This window comes from Miscanthus floridulus, chromosome 4, assembly GCF_019320115.1.
Source record: "Miscanthus floridulus cultivar M001 chromosome 4, ASM1932011v1, whole genome shotgun sequence".
NCBI classification, from domain to species: domain Eukaryota; kingdom Viridiplantae; phylum Streptophyta; class Magnoliopsida; order Poales; family Poaceae; genus Miscanthus; species Miscanthus floridulus.
The window spans coordinates 67,232,158-67,243,919 of record NC_089583.1 but is presented as its reverse complement, the minus strand read 5'-3'; the positions used below and the strand labels follow the sequence as shown (position 1 = coordinate 67,243,919).

Sequence of the window (11,762 nt, the reverse complement as noted above, 5' to 3'; positions counted from 1 at the left end):
CAAATCATCATTTGGAGAGTCATTTGCATAAAAATTGCTTTTTATATCTTTTCACTCTCCAACAAATTTTCTATATTTTGTGTGCACTCTAGAGGGTCTCTTTCGTCTTCTATTTTTGGCTGACGAAAAATCTAGAATAGAAGATGACTACATTTGGATATCCGTTTAGATAAGCAATTAGAGGATAGTTTTTCATCAAAATCTCTATTCCTAGCATTTCGAAAGGATATAGAGAGTTTCTTGGAGTTGTTGTAAGCCAACCACGGGCGCTAGCTAAAGATGAGAAATAGCAAGGCTATTGTAGACCTCTTATTTTTAAGAAATTTTTTATTTTACAAAATGGCTAAATTATGAAATTTGGCTACTAATTTTAGCCAAGCTATTGGAGTTGGTCTTAACTCGAGGATAGAAAAACCTATAGCAATCAATAAAAGTATTATTTGAAAATTAAAATTTAGTTCATAACGTCATAAGGTATAGGCTGCAAGCATGCAACAAAAGCGTTCATAGTCTAAGCTAAGGGTTCAACTAAATGAAGAAAAAAAACTACGGATATAAATCAGTAATATATATGTTTATCATAGCTAGACAGGGACTACAAAGTATCTATTATGCCTATGATAGAAAATAAATAAAGAGAAAAAACATAAAATTTAATAGAAGTAGTTTTATTAGTTGGAGGTATTAAAGAAACTAATGCTTATGTCCCTTAAGATGCTAGCTTGTGAGAGAGCACAGGCTGATGATGAACTAGTTATTTATAATTGCAAATGTAGATATTTTTGAATTGATGTTTTTTTTTGACAAAATTTTCAAATTTATTTTTAGTGCATTTTTTTGACTTAAAACAGTAAGACAAGATATGTAAAAATACACATAATAATGGATACTGCATATTATGTAGACAGACTCACAGACATAGATAGGAACAACTTCATTACACTTACATCACGGAAAAAATGCAGAATCGAGAAAGGAAGAGTGCCAGACAGCAAAGTATATATAGCCATATGGGGTGAGCCAGAAGTGCTAGCGCCTAGCGGGTGATGTCGGTGTGTGTGGCCAGCGACCACAGCAGCGTGATGAACTCGCCGCCCTGCGCCAACGCCTCCGCATGGCCCTCAACCTTGTCTGATGGAGCGATGTAGACGACGAGTTCGGTCCACAGCTCAGCAAGCAGCGTCCAACCGTGCGCCACGTTGCCATCAATGAAACCCATAGTTCTAAATCTCCCGCTATAACTGCCGCTATAGCCCGCTACAGCCTTTTGAGGCAGGGTGCCACTATTTGAGTTCATGTATAATTTAGCCACTATATCCCGCTATAGTCCGATATAGCTCCACTATTAGCTGTTTTAGAGATATACCTTAGCCCGCTATTTAAACCTCAGTCCTCCAAGAGCTGCTTCCCAAGATCGGCGCCCATGTTTGCCGCGGCATCGGGGTCCGGGCTCTCGATCCTCATCACTCGATCAAGCCTGCTCTCCCACTTGCTCCGCCTCCGCTTCCTGCACAGCGCGCGGCGAAGGGCGCGCTTCACGGACTTGTACACGCGCTGCGACCCCTCCTGGTTCTCCAGGAGGAGCTCCGGCGCGCACGCCACGAGGTAGGCGCAGTACTTGGACAGAGTCGTGGCGATCGTCTCCTCGGCGCTCCTCGTTCCAGCTGCGCCGGCGGCGTTCTTCATCTCGAAGAGGCTGGTCGCGATGTGCCACACGAGGATGACATGGGTGACGCTCCTGCTCTCGCACGCCCACAGGAGGTCCTGGTGGCCACGGCGGTGAAGTACGGCCACCCCGTTGCTGAGCAGCTCACCGCGGATCTTTGCCACGAGGGACTGGAACACGGGGTGCTTCACTTCCCTGGGCACCCGCACGGACAACATGCCGAGGAACCGCTGTTGTGTTGCAGATTTCATCTTGTAATCTTGTCAAGTATTGTATCAGCATGTAGTTGCATTGGTAGATGTTTTCTTTCAGTTGTAAACATGTTTTGTAACGCGGGTGGAGACTGCCCACCTTGGGCCGTGACTGCGACTTAGGCCTAGCTCCCGCCATGGTGCGTGTGCCGTGCATGTCACACGGGTGTCCGAAAATAACGGCGCACCGTGTAGCTGCGCGTCGTGGCAGGGGAAGCGGATCGGGGCCGGTTAAAGACTTAACAATGCATCGAACACAAGCTGCGCCAGTTGCAGTGAATATCGCCATCTCTCTCGTGTGCTCTCGCTTCGTCTCTCTCTTGCGTTCGCGGTTAGGGTTCTAGTCGCGGCGGTCACCACCTGCCAGTGCCGCGCCGTCACCGAGTCTCCCTGCCGGAGCTCGGTTCCAACATTCTGGTATCGGAGCCGGTTGATGTTCTATGGTGGGTCCGTGAGCCCACCTAGAGAACCGCCGCGGAAGAAATTCGTGATTCCAAGAAGATCGCTGGAGAAGAAGATGGGGGACGACCAGACGAGGGGCGGATCAGGCGTCAAGGAGAGCTCGCTGCTGTGGCCGATGTTGACCCACTCGAATTATCAAGAGTGGGCAATGTTGATGCAGTGTAATTACGAGGCTCTGGAGATTTGGGAGGTGATTGATCAGGGGTAAACCCTAAGCGCTCCCAAGATCGCCAGGCGATGAGCGCGCTCTTGCGCTCAGTGCCAAAGGAGATGTGGCAAACCCTCGGAAGCCGCAAGACCGTGAAGGAGGCGTGGGAAGTGGTGCGAACGATGCGCATAGGTGCGGATCGGGTGAAGGACGTCAATGCCCAGAAGCTCATGAATGAGTTTGAGAACATCCAGTTCAAGGATGGGGAGACGATCGACGACTTCGGCATGCGCATCACCAACCTCATCGCCAACCTCAAGTCATACGGGGAAATGGTGGAGGACGCCCAGGTAGTCAAGAAGTTCCTGCGCGTGGTGCCTCCTCGTTTCAATAGCGTGGTTGTTTCGATTGAAATGATCCATGATCTCAAGAAGCTCACTGGTGGAAGAACTGATATGGCACCTGCGTGCGGCTGAGGAGCGCTTCGAAGACACGGTCGAGCAAATCACCGACAAGGCGGGGCAATTGCTGTTGGCAGAAGAGGAGTGGCTGGAGAAGCACAAGCACCGCTTCCAAGCCGGTCCAAAGGAGAGTGGCGGTGGCAACTCTGGTGGCAAAAGTTTCAGGGCTGGCGGCTCCGATACACGCCACTAGAAGGCTAAGGCGCCGGCATGCTCTGAAAGGGACAACTCCACGCTGATGGGATTGACTTCTGAGGGGACCCCAAGGAGAAAGGGGCATTGCCGGAACTACAGCATCTATGGACATTGGGCGGAGGACTGCAAACGCCCAAAGAAGGAGAAAAAGAAGGAGCCCAAGCAGCCAGGAGGCCAATGTGGCCATCGGCAGCGCGGAACACAACGCGCTCCTGCTGGCGGAGTGCGACGTTGACGTAGTGCATAGGTCAACCTAGACCATGCACATGACCGAGAAGGTGATTCCAGTCGATGTTCCAGAGGGCGTGTGGGTGTTGGACACTGGTGCCAGTAATCACATGACCGGCACCAGGTCAGCACTATCACAGCTCGACGAAGGGGTACGTGGAACGGTGCGGTTTGGAGATGGCTCATGCATCGAGATCGAGGGCATTGGCTCCATGGTGATGAAAGACCGTATGAATGGTCACAAGGTTAAACCTTGGTCAGTTAGAAGAAAAGGGTTTTAAAGTGACTCTGGGGGATGGAAAGTTATGTGTGTTTGATCAAGTGGGCACACTGTTAATCTCTGCACCTAGAACTGCAAATAGATTGTACCTTGCAAAATTTGGATCGGCACCACCAGTTTGCTTTCTTGCACATTCAGAAGATTTATCATGCCGTTGGCATGCTAGATTTGGGCATTTGAACTTTAAAGCTTTGAATAATCTCAGTGCAAAGAATTTAGTAGAGGGAATGCCAGTTGTGAAAAGGGTAGAGAAAATCTGTGATGGATGTGTCCTTGGTAAACAGCATAGAAAACCATTTCCACAAATGTCAAGTTATAGGGCAGAAAAGGGGCTAGAACTTGTACACGCAGATCTTTGTGGGCATATAACTCCTAAAACACTAGGGAGTGCATCCTATTTCCTGCTTGTGGTTGATGATTACAGTAGGTATATGTGGGTGGAGATGCTTAAGACAAAGGATCAAGCTCTTGAGTGTTTTAAGAAAATCAAACTCAGAGCTAAGATGGAGTGTAATGGCAAGTTAAAAGCACTGAGAACAGATAGAGGAGGTGAATTTGTGTCAAACTTGTTCTCAAATTTTTGCAATGAGGGTGGGATCAAACATTATACTACTACTCCTTACTCTCCCCAACAGAATGGGGTGGTTGAAAGAAGGAACCAAACAATAGTTGAAATGGCCAGGTGCTTGTTAAAGGCAATGCAGGTCCCATCTGAATTTTGGGGTGAGGCAGTGAACACTGCTATTTATTTGCTGAACAGAGCCCCTACAAAGAGCTTAGACAGCAAGACTCCATTTGAGGCTTGGCATGGAAGAAAACCCAGTGTGAGTCATTTGAAAACTTTTGGTTGTACTGCTAATGTGAAACTGGTTGGTCCACATCTGAACAAACTTTTTGATAGATCAAAGAAAATGGTCTTTATTGGCTATGAGTTAGGAACCAAAGGCTACAGATTCTATGATCCTACTACTAACAGATTGGTAGTGAGTAGGGATGTTGTGTTTGTTGAGAATCAGCCATGGGATTGGACCAATGCAGGTGGCAGCACAGATCAACAGTCAGATAGTTTTGTTGTTCACTATGAAACTTCTAAGAAAAATATGACAACAGCTGGAATGGCCGGGGATCTTGAGATTCCTGTTGTAGATGGAGCAGGGCATGATCCAGCTGATCAAGATGGTGTTGTGGATCCTCTTGAAGCAGGCACCAAACTCTCCTAACACACCAGAACCAGCTCAAGTTCAAGGTCATGGGTGGGCAACACCACCAAACCAAAATTCTGCAAATTCAGAAGGACCTATTAGATTCAGAAGAATGGCAGACCTGCTTGATTCAACTAATGTAATCCATGATTTTGAGTATAGTGGTGTGTGTATGTTAGTAGTGTTGGAACCAGGTGGTGACCACCGAGTTCACGATCTTGGAGCTGGCTTACAGCCGGCCCTGGCTTGTTACTACGAGCCTGCGCTCCCACAGGTCCTAGGTCCACCAGAGCTACAACATATAAGGCCTTGGTGCCTTACTCAACCCAAAAGACTAGCCTGATAGGTGAGGGTTCTCCCGCCTTATATGTTGTGCTCCCCCACCATCGCTACACGATGTGGGACTAAACCCCAACAATCTCCCCCTTAGTCACACATCGGGGTGCCCCCGCCATATGTAACGCTCGAGATTTTTTATTGGGTTTAGCTTTTCTGACCATGGGCTCTGATACCAATTGTTGGAACCGGTGGTGACCGCCGAGTTCACGATCTTAGGAGCTGGCTTACAGCCGGCCCGGCTCGTTACCACGAGCCTATGCTCCCATAGGTCCTAGGTCCACCGGAGCTACAACATATAAGGCCTTTGGGCCTTACTCAACCTAAAAGACTAGCCTGATAGGTGAGGGTTCTCCCGCCTTATATGTTGTGCTCCCCCACCATCGCTACACGATGTGGGACTAAACCCCAACAAGCAGCAGATGAACCAACTAATATTGAGCAAGCTGTAGAAGAAAGGTGCTGGAAAGAAGCAATGGAGGCTGAAATGCAGTCCATCATCCTAGAACAAAACATGGGTGATGATAGAACTACCAAAAGATCACAAAGCTATAGGCCTAAAATGGGTGTTTAAGGTCAAGAGAGATCCTACTGGCAACATTGTGAAACACAAGGCAAGGTTGGTGGCAAAGGGCTATGCCCAAATTTAGGGGGTGGATTATGATGAAGTGTTTGCTCCTGTGGCAAGACTGGAGATAGTGAGACTGTTACTAGCTCTAGCAGCTCAAGGGGAGTGACAAGTACATCACATGGATGTAAAATCTACCTTCTTGAATGGAGATCTTCATGAGGAAGTTTATGTGCAACAACCACCTGGGTTCTCTGATCCAAAATCACTAGGGCAAAGTTCTCAGACTAAGAAAAGCTTTGTATGGCCTCAAGCAGGCTCCAAGGGCCTAGAATGCTAGAGTTGATCAAGAACTATATAAGTTGGGATTCAAGAGAAGTGTTGAAGAAAATGCTGTCTACTAAGAGGGGTTCAAGCAGGTCACTTTTGCTTGTGGGTGTTTATGTAGATGATTTGATCATCTGTGGGCCAGATAGCAATGTAATTGCTACATTCAAGCAGCAGATGAAGAAAAGCTTCAACATGAGTGACTTAGGCCTACTAAGTTATTACCTTGGTATGGAAGTGCAACAAAAACTAGGTGAAATTACAATATGTCAGAGTGCATATGCTAAGAAAATTATTGAAATGGCTGGTATGAAGGGTTGTAACCTAGTTGACACACCTATGGAACAACATATCAAGCTGTTGCCTGGCAAGCCTGAGCTAGTGGCAAATGCAACCAAATATAGAAGCATTGTTGCCAGTCTCAGATACTTGGTGAATTCAAGACCAGACCTTGCTTTCTCTGTTGGGATGGTTAGTAGGTTTATGGAGACACCAAATGCAGAACATTGGGGAGCCATCAAACGAATTATCAGATATGTTGCAGGCACCACTAGGCTTGGCTGCAAGTTTGTCAAAGGGGCATGTTCAGGGCTAGTTGGCTTCACTGACAGTGATCATGCAGGAGATTTAGAGAAAAGAAAGAGCACTACTGGTGTGGTGTTCTTCCTTGATGGAAATCTTGTCACTTGGAGTTCACAAAAGCAAAGGGTGGTGTCACTGTCATCCTATGAATCCAAATACATTGCTGCTGCAACAGGGGCTTGTCAGGGAGTGTGGTTGAGCAGATTATTAGCTGATCTAATTCATTCAGAAGTGAAGAAGTTCAAGCTGTTCATTGATAGCAAGTCTGCTCAAGAGTTAAGCAAAAACCCTAGTGTACCATGAAAGAACCAAGCATATTGACACTCGGTACCACTATATCAGAGAATGTGTCTCTGAAGGTGTAGTGGAAGTAAAGCATGTCAGTACTGACGAATAGCTGGCCGACATACTAACAAAACCACTTGGAAGGATCAGGTTTGCAGAGATGAGGAGGCAGCTGGGAGTCGTCAGGGTTTGATAAGATTAAGGGGGTGATTTGTTGTAGATTTCATCTTATAATCTTGTCAAGTATTGTATTGGCATGTAGTTGCATTGGTAGATGTTTCCTTTCAGTTGTAAACATGTTTTGTAACACGTAGAATCGCGTCTAACATGGAGACTACCCACCTTGGGCCGTGACCTGCGACTTAGGCCTAGCTCCCGCCATGGTGCGTGCGCCGTGCATGTCACATGGGTGTCCGAAAATAACGGCGCACCGTGTAGCTACGCATCATGGCGGGGGAAGCGGATCGAGGCTGGTTAAAGATTTCACAATGCATCGAACACAAGCTGCGCTAGTTGCAGTGAATATTGCCATCTCTCTCATGTGCTCTCGCTTCATCTCTCTCTCGCATTCACAGTTAGGGTTCTAGTCGCTGCAGTCACCACCTGTCGGTGCCGCGTCGTTGCCGAGTCTCCTCGCTAGAGCTCGGTTCCAACATGTTGCAGCACCTTGGATACGATCACCCATGGCATGTGCCCGCGTAGGACGAGGACAGACACCTGGTTGAACAGCATTCTGGGTGCGGCCTACCCACTTGCTTCACCCATAGCAGCACGCGGAAGGTCTTCCGCATGCACCGCGACGACTGCCACTCTGGCTTGCGTGCGTACTCGCACAGCATGGACACCAAGAACCAGTCGGAGAGCACGTACACCACGAACTCCCATGCCTCCATGAGGATAAAGGTAAGGAAGAGCATGAGGCTCACGAGGATGTTAAAGGATGAGAAGGCGATGATGATGGTCTTGAGCAGCTTGTGGCCGAGGCATCGGAAGAGCTCAACGTGACAGCCAATGATGGGAAGAAGGCGACCATTGCCTATGATGAAGAGCACCATGATGGCCTGGTTCACCGTTCACCACGATGAGGAACACAAAAATGTAGTTACCTACCAAGAACCAGGGGCTACAGAGCACCACGGGAACAACCTATTAGAAAACATTAAGGAGTAAACCATAGGATCTCCAATATAGTTAACATGAAACATATTAGTGGATTAATGACTAAACGAGATCTTTAGGAAAGTCCGCTATCGGTAGAGGTCGTCGAGGAATTGGAGTTGCCTTTCTCCTCTAGACGCCGGGATGTCAATGAGGAAGGCAGTGAAAGAGATGCTGATGTCTCTCCTCTTCTATGTTGGTGAACCGGTGGTGCCGATGGGGAAGAGGAATGACGGTGAATGGCAGTGGCCTTTCCGTCACTTCAGCGCTCTCTTGATTATCGAATCTTAGGAGATGGGATAGGCTGTAGTCCACACGAAACAATAGTTCCCTAGGAGTGAGCCGTCCTCTTATTAGCACTGCGAGATGAGGGGCCACAACCTTGTAACGTTAGGGTGCCCCCGATTATGGCACGTATGGGAAAGTCACGTATTCCCCTTGACTCGGCCATAGGAGCGGTTAGGGTGTTGGCCCATACAGCCCATGGGTCTGAGATCACTTATTCCAACATTCTCCCCTTTGATCGAAAGGTTAACATTAGTCCACACTCAGTAGAAAATAGTATACAGAGGCAATGGGTTACGACGATCAACAAAACGCCACTGCAACAACAATACCTACGGTATATAAATCCACCTCGATTGGATATCACATAAACATAATGGGAGTTGGTTGTTTAATGGCCCTCATATCCAGAATCAAAGGCTTTCCATTAAATCCATGTGCACAACATAATGAAGTAATATATTGGATGGTAAGGCTTGGAGGATCCATGACATTAACTTTATGCATAATACTAATTGTCTGATCCTGGGTTCTAGCTTTCACAACTTGATATTTTATGTCAGCGTGTTTGGCAGATACACTTGACTTGTTGTTACTCGCATAGGAAAACTACATTTCGATGAACATAGTATAGTGGTATGAATAAGTTGTTCACCACTTTAATTTCAGAATAATGTTCTTATACTTTACGGCTTCACCTACAATTTTAGCATGCTATCACCAATATTTATCATGAGCCTTAAAAGTAAATGGCTCTACTTGTAACTGTGATGAAATAAAACTTAATGTCGACATCTTAATATCAACACATCATGCAAAATTAGTGTCTGATTCATTAATGACTCCAAGTTTTCAGACTTTTTATGTGCGAGCATGCAATTCTTAGTCCCTTACACATCATAAGCATTCTTAATAGTCTCCCAGGGTTCTAATCCTGGGTTCGACTCATTTCTGTCAAAAATCCCAATTCATAAGGTACAACAGGGCGTGTGCAAACATAATGCTTTGAACAGCTAAAGCACAAGCACTTAGCTTTAACTAATCAGTTTTATTTACTTTATGGGACCTTGGAGTGACCCAAATTTATCGCCCTCAACATAAGTAATAGCCATAGGATAACAATTAACTTATGCCATATCTCTCAAGTACTTCATCATTTATGACATTTGAGATAGACTTAAACATGATTGGACCTAACCAGGTGTACTAATGCCCAAACATAATAGGCTTCACCTAGATCTTTATGCCAAATTAAATGAGAGAAATCATTCATTAGTATGTAGCATATAACCATTGCTACTCACTAGTAAATTTACCATCCATGTGAATTAATAGGATGATACACTAGCTCCCCTTGATCTTAGCGTATATACAATTATAAACCTTAGGTTCATTAAACCACATCATTAATATCATAGTACCATTGTCAAGATGCCCGCTTATATCAGTAAATGGATTCTTTAGTTTACACTCCACATTACTTGCCTTCCAAGAGTAAACCTCACGGTAGAGCCATGTATATGCTCTTATGCAAGTTGCTATCAGGGAGTACTTATATTAGTAAATGCAACTCTAAATCATAATGAGTGGCAAATAGGCAGAATGACAATTCTAAATAATATTTCTGAGATACGGGAGAGAAAGAACTCATAGGAAACCTTTACTACAAGCCTTGACTTGAACCTTTCCAGCTTCCCTTTGGAATCACTTACAATATTACAAACCCATCTATAGTCCGCTGTGTTGATCCCATCAGAAATTTCTACTAAGTTCATACTTCATTAGAGCTCATAGGCTTTAGCTCACCCTCTTAAAAACATTTAGGCGAGTGTAATCATTATGGCTCCTTAATTAGTACTGGAACATCTACCTTTTCATGCAATAAACGTATAACTAATGTAAATGGCATGATCATCATTAACAGTAGATTTCTATACCACTGTAATCATTATACACATTAGTCATCACAGGAGTTTATACAGGCTATGGAGGTTAAATATCATAATTGCCTCACACAAGCACTATAATATCAATCCGGTACTTATAATTGAGTGCCCAACTTTATAACTTTAATTGGCAGCTGTAGCTCCATATTTCTTAGTTGGAGAGAGTAAAGTTCCTTTGGATTTCTGGCAGTAGTTCATAAGCCCAAATTTACTTAAGATCAATACCTCAACTGCTAAGCTCCCACTTATGCAATTTAATGCAGCTTAAGGTATGGATTTGTTGGCTTAGTGCTTAATGTGGAATGACTTAGTGTTGGCTAGGCAACTCTTAATGCATAAAGATGCAACTGTCTTTAATTGCACAACTTCCACACACTCATTTGCAATAATTAAATACATGCACCACATACATAAGGACACAATTCATTCCTCAACTATATATTATGTTGAGTTTGCCATGAGTCATACATTGAGTAATAGGACCAGGGGATTATCTATATCTCATAATGCTCCCCTTGTTAATATGAAACTTATGCACTTATCACTGAGTTACACAGATGTGCTCCAGATTGTTCATTTATGGAGAGACATATACATAACGAGAATTATCATCAATTAAGGTAATAAATAAGTCTACAAATAAAACTATAGAATCAAAGCTTATAATTTCTAGAGTTCCATATTCTCTCAATCATTTGACACAATATCCCTTGATACAAGATAGGAATAAGAGAAGTTTTAAATATAATCCTAATCTCCATGAAGTATCTCAGCTCTAATGAGATGCTCCATTTCTCCCCTTCGAAATGTGGCTTATTAGACAAATGCCAAAATTTCGATGAGAGTCTCATTGGATAGACTTCTCTTTATCATTAATCATAATCATCACAGAATAATCACTCAGAGGCAATATGTAAATAATGACTTGCTTAATAAATAAAGAATTATGTCATCATTACATTTGAATAAAATAGCTATCATTCCCGGCATTATCAACTAATGAAGAAACTCAACTAATGTTCCTTTCATGAAGGGACATAGATTAAATTATTTGACAAAACATAAGGGCAATGGAGAGTGCAATGGCTTCATCTTGAAACTTATGCCATTCATTACTTTAATTTTGTGTTCCCCCATTGCCATCCTCTGTAATACCTGTGAAGAATTAGTAAGGTGCACATGACACCTGGGTTAATCCTTCAAGTATCAATCATAAGGGATTGTAATTAAAATTAATCAGAACTTATGATTACCCCTTTTTGCGAGCCAGTCCTTAAAGCCATCACAGTCCTTCTGTAGATGGCCGATAGTCATGCAGAAGCGACATCTTGGACTCTCAAAACTATGTTCAGCTTCAGCTCTAGATCGTTTGAGCTCTTGCT

The 11,762-nt window shown here is 44.5% G+C and overlaps 1 pseudogene; it reads right to left on the bottom strand.

The window, feature by feature from the left end:
- Window positions 1–1,036: 1,036 nt before the first annotated feature.
- Window positions 1,037–8,046, bottom strand: LOC136548596 (uncharacterized; annotated as a pseudogene).
- Between the last annotated feature and the right edge of the window lie 3,716 nt (window positions 8,047–11,762).